The 5,764-nt window shown below is 48.7% G+C and overlaps 1 non-coding gene across 1 annotated transcript; it reads left to right on the forward strand.

Moving 5' to 3' along the window:
* Window positions 1–5,181: 5,181 nt before the first annotated feature.
* Window positions 5,182–5,288, forward strand: LOC118759984 (U6 spliceosomal RNA). Its single transcript, XR_004996508.2, has one exon. It is a non-coding gene; the product is annotated as a U6 spliceosomal RNA (small nuclear RNA).
* Window positions 5,289–5,764: the final 476 nt, after the last annotated feature.

Consider the following 5,764-nt stretch of genomic DNA (forward strand, 5'->3'; position numbering starts at 1 on the left):
CTCTGCGTTCAGGCACGTGTTACCTTCAGGAACAGAGTTTGGCATTTTCTAAGAAGACAAACCCCAGCTGTAGGCAGCTGCTTAGTTTACATTGTACCTAGGCAAAGGTTACACTGCTGGGAGAAAAGCAGCCAGTAGCTGGTGGGCATCTTGGGCCTAGTTAATCCCAAATTTGTGTTAACTGTGCCAGTGTGCCAGCATAGTTGCCTCTTCTTATTATTATTATTTTTTTTTCCTAAGATATTGGAGGGGAAGGGGAGCAGAGGTCACCACATCGGTAGAAGTGGTCTAGGGATGAGTGTACCATGCATGAGTGTACATGGGCCCTGGGAGAGTGGGCAAGGCCCCAGGGTGGCACGACATACCACTGGAGGACTTGGCTTGGGATCTGTGCACTCGTGGGCATGGGTCTGTGGATTGCTCAAAGAAGGGGTTGTGGGGTGAAAGGAAGGACTGCTGAGAGTGTCACAGGTGAAGAGGGACTTCCACCAACCAGGCTACTGCACTTGCACATAAGTCAGGGGGCTGAGATCGAGTGGTTTGAGGCAAGGATACCAGAGGACCTTATGGGGTTAAACCAATACACCTGCTCATGTGGGAAACCTGAGCTGGGCTGGTTGATATTGACCACCACCTACTGGCATACACGAAAGCTAGGACTGAGGTAGCCTGCCTGGCAGGGCTCGACCACAGTATCCATCAGTAAGTGTCAGGACAGGTGGTAGACCATGTTGAACTGGGCCATGACACTAACTAGAACATGAGAGAACCAGATCTGGGAGCAGATTCTGTGGGGGATATGTGAGCTCACTCTTGTGGGACTGCCATACTAGCTGGTTTGCTTGAGGACTGGGGTTGGTAATAGTGCAAGCCAGGCAAGGCCATGGAATGCAACAATACTCATGTGCACTGGGTTTGAAAACAGGCTGAGCTGGTCCAGGTTGCAGCCCCCGCAGGCACAACCAAGAATAGGTTGTAGGATAGGTCGTGCTGCAACATCCACCAGCATACCCAAAGGCTGAGACTGGGGGAACAGACTGTGCCAGCTAAGGGTTTAATACCTGCTGGCACACATGGGATCTGGGTCTGGGAGTGAGCCTGGTGGGTGAACTTAGGAGACTCCCCTGGAGGCCTGTTGCTCCCTCTGGTGAGCATGTGAGTCAGTTGAGTGTTAATCAAACTGGGAAGGGCTGTAGATTGGTTCTGGAGGGCAGACAGGGTAGGGCTAGGCCAGACCACAGCACACTTTACAAGAGCCAGATGGGGTGTGGGCCTAGGTAAGCTAGGCTATCACAACTGGTGATTTGCATGAAAACTGGGGATGAGGGCAAGCTGGGCAGGGCTAGGCTACAGTACCCACCAGTGAGAGTTGGGACTGGGGGCAGGCCAGGCCAGGCCAGGCTGCAGCATCTGAAGGCAACGGCCATGCTGGGTGATGGGTTATTCCAGGGTTGGTCAGAACAAGATCTGTGGCTGGGCACAGCACTGGCTGGGAAGCCAAGGGCATGCCCACCAGTGAGCATGAGAGCTGGAATGGGGGTGGAGAACTGCGCTGGATATGAGTGCAGTGTCCCTTGGCATAGATGTGGACTGGGTAGGTCTGGGGTGTGCCAGATTAGACTAGGCCCAGCATCCACTGGCACTCACTACAGCTAAGGCAGGTGTAATATTGACTGGGCTAGGTCTCTACATCCACTGAACCTGGGTGTGGACCAGGCATGGCTAGGCTGTAATATCCAATGGTAAGAGCCAGAATGAGTGTGGGCTGGTTGAGTATAGTACCTGTCAGGACAGGGGGTGGATCAAGTTAGGCTGGGCCAAGAACCCACTGATAAGTGTGAGGTTTGCCACTGGGAGACCTAATATAGGAGTTCAGGGAACTCCTCTGTCAGGGCGCAGTCCCTGCAGGTGAGCGCAAGAACCAAGGCTAGGAGCAGCTCAGACCAAACCATGTTATAGTACCCACTGATATATATGTAGCTCAGGTCTGGGGGTGGGCCAGGCTGGGCCAGTTTGTAACATCTACTGGCAGATGTGAGGACCAGGACGGGGTGCAGCACAGGCTGGGTTTGGCCACAACACCAAACAGTTCACAATAGGGCAAGGACTTGGAGCTGTCTGGGACTGGAATAGGCTGTAGCACTCACGCGCATGAGCTGAGACTGGGGGTAAACCTGGCCGAACCAGGTACATGTTGAGGTGAGGTGATCTATGCCAGTCTGGGATACAGCTCCCACCAGCACATGCAAGACGCAGTAGTGGCAGGCAGGTAATGAGGCAGGTAGAGGGGCTATAAGACTCTCCTGCTGAGCCATTGCCCCAGCTGGTAAGTGTGAGAGCTGGGACTAGGGATAGTCTGTACTAGGGAGGGCTACAACATCCATTGACCTGCACGTGAGCTGGCTTGAGGAGGAGCCAGGCTGGACTAAGCGACCATATCCACCAGTGTATGCATGGACCAGAGTAAGTGCAGGCTGGTTGGGCTTTGATGCAACATAGACTACGGAATCACCTGGAAAATACAAGATCCAGGCCTGGGAGTGGGTCTAGTAGGGACATTGTGGACACCCCACCTGTGAGCTGCAGCTCCAACTGGTGAGCATGGGGACCAGAACTGGAACAGGCCTAGCTGGGTAGGCAGTAGCACCTACAAGCAATGAGTGTACACACTGGCATGTGCAGGAACCAGGACTGGAAGTGGTGGTCTCTCTGACTAGGCTGCAGTTCCCATTCGTGTGCATGAGGGCCAAGTATGTGGTCGGCAAGGTTAGTCTGGGCCACAGCATCCACTGGTTTGCATATGAGATGAGGCTGAGGATAGACCTGATCAGGCAATTGCTACCGCCAGTGTGTATGTAGGCTGATGCAGATAACATGCTGAGCAGGACCCCTCACTGCCTGACACACATAGGAATCATGTCTGGGGTCACCTTTGGTGAGGTTTCTTTGGCAACACCCCGCCCCAATGAACCACTGGACTCAGAACTACAACCACAGAGAAAATTACAGGAACTGTGGTGTGACCATGGAGTGCATGTGTCAGAACTGCGTCTCCTTAGTTGTTGAAGCCTGTACAGCAGAAAGCATGCGCAAATGCTCATGGAGACATGACAACCAGTTCATTGAGGTCTGCAGAAGATTACAAATACAACGAAGGACTGAACAAATTGGACAGCTCTCCTGGCCAAGCTTTGACTATGAGTATCTGGCTGAGTAGAGACTCTAAGGTGAACCATGTCAGCCGATGGACCTTGGAAGGATTTCCTCAACCTTAGAGCAATGAAATTATAGCATCCAAAATCTACTAAATCCCCCCCCCTTGAGCAGCGCCCTCAGAACATGCTCCACATTTGGGACCCTGGGTGACTTCGGATGGCCTTCCCTCATTCCCCAGGTACTGATGGAGTGGGGCTGATGGCAGCAGCCCTCTCCCTTTCTTTTGCATTTTCCCCAGATACAGAAAGAAAAAGGGAGATTGGAAACAATTGTCTTATCCACTTTTCCCCTTTTCTCAACCCTCCACACTCTAATTGGTGGTCCATAGGAGCATGCATCCTTCTTAACTGTATAAACATCATCAAAAATAAAATAATTTTTTTAAAAAAAATGGGCCTAGCACAATGGCTCAGTGGCTGAATTCTTGCCATGCATGCACCGGGATCCCATATAGGCACTGGTTCACCTCTTGGTTGCTCCACTTCCCATCCAGCGCCTCGTTTGTGGCCTGGGAAAGCAGGTCAAAAGCCTGGGGACCCTGCACCCATGTGGGAGACCCGGAAGCAACTCCTGGCTCCTGCTTTTGGATTGGCTCATTTCCAGTCATTTTGGTCACTTGGGGAGTGAACCAGTGGATGGAAGATCTTTCCATCTGTCTCTTTTTCTAAATCTGCCTTTCAAATAAAAATAAACAAATAAAAAAAGAAAGAAAAAAGAAAAAAAAACAAGACAAAATACTTTTATAACTAAGAAATTATAAGCTGTCTGTACTTCTTTTGAATTGTTTCAGGAATAGTAACACAGCATTTTTCTTAAAAAAACTAAAAATAAATTCCAAGTGCATTTGTTTTTCAGAGATGAGATATTTTGATGAACTTCCCTAACAGCAAAGGATTTTGTGACATGTCTTTGGCGTAACATTCTGAGAAGGGCTTGGTGTCAGTTTTCTAGCTCTCAGAATGCAGATTCTCATTTTCACAACCACACCAGTCTCTTCCCCAGTACTCAAAGGGCAGGGTTTGATGCCATAGTTAAGGTGTTGTTTGGAACACGCAACATCTCATACTGGAGTGTCCAGGTGTGAGTTCCAGCTCTGCTTCCAATTCTAGGTTCTGGTAAATGTAGCAGGTGGCGACTCAAGAAAGTGGATCCCTGCCACCCATGTGGGAAACTGAGACTGAGTTCTGGGCTCTGGACTTCTCAGTCTATCTTAGCTTGTCTATCGGGAGCATTTGGGGAGTGAACCAGTCGACAGAAGATTTTAATCTGCTTGCTTCTCAAACAAATAAAAAAAATGTTGAGGTATCCAAGAATGCAGAAATTTGTATCTGCCATTTTTTTTTTTTTATCTCAAAGCTCCTTAATAAGTTGTATCTCATTTGAACTCCTCTCACAGATGAGGAAGCAATAATTAACTTACCTGGAGCTAGTGTTGCATAGCCACTACTTCCTATTCCAATTCTCCAGAACTCATTCTTGATGTCTAACTGTGACTTCATGTCTGTTAACCTGCATTTCGCCATCCCTCCTCAGACTCTGGGATCCACCATCTGTCAGCTTTTCTGAATTCCATGTGCAAGTGAAATGTGGCATTATGCAGTGTTTTTCTTTCTTGCCTGGCTTATTTCTTGGACCACAGCATCTTCCAGGTTCATCCATATGGTCCCAAATGACGGATTTACCCTTTGCTATCGCTGAACAACATTCCATGGCAAAGCAAACACATAATGAGATAGCACCTCACTCTAGGGAGAATGACTATTGTCAAAAATTCCAAAGACAACAGGTGCTGCTGAGGATGCAAGAGCAAGGACAGCTCTTAGGCCCCGGTGGCAGGAGGCTAAGCTATCACAGCCACAATGGAAACCGACAAGCAGAGCGCATAAAAAAACAAAAACTAGATCTACTGTAGAATTCAGCAATCCCACATCTGGGTAAGCAAGATGGATGCAAAAAAAGCTCATGGTGCTCGCTTCGGCGGCACATATACTGAAACTGGAACGATACAGAGAAGATTAGCATGGCCCCTGCGCAAGGATGACACGCAGATTCGTGACGCGTCCCATATTTTGGCAAAAAAAAAAAGCTCATGGTAAATGGAATTTAAAAATATGGTTATTTTGATACAAAACAATGCAATCCTTACATGGTTTTACATCACATACACGTTCTTTGAAGTCATCAGAGCCCCCCATGGATTCGGAGGAAGCTGGTGTGCTGAGGAGAAGCTGTCCATCACAGCTTCTCCACGACAGCTGAGACCCTGAATCAACCTGCACACTTAATCCAGAATGACATTTCTTGGTTGCACTGAACTAAAAGATTTTCTGCGCCCCTCCCACTACCTTCTATATTTTAGTGTAAGCTCTGCTCTTTTCAAATTCTGGGATGTGTATCTGCATCAGAAAGGACTCTTAGAAACAAGAGAGTAAGTAAAACCAACTTGTTTGTTAGCCAAAGTATACACAGTCTCAGGGAGTTAACACTCTTGGTGGCTGGCCCTGAAGCTGTGTTTTGCATCTCTTTCATCTGGTTGCTTTCCAGGCAC

This window comes from Ochotona princeps, chromosome 14 (genome assembly GCF_030435755.1).
Source record: "Ochotona princeps isolate mOchPri1 chromosome 14, mOchPri1.hap1, whole genome shotgun sequence".
Classification (NCBI taxonomy): domain Eukaryota; kingdom Metazoa; phylum Chordata; class Mammalia; order Lagomorpha; family Ochotonidae; genus Ochotona; species Ochotona princeps.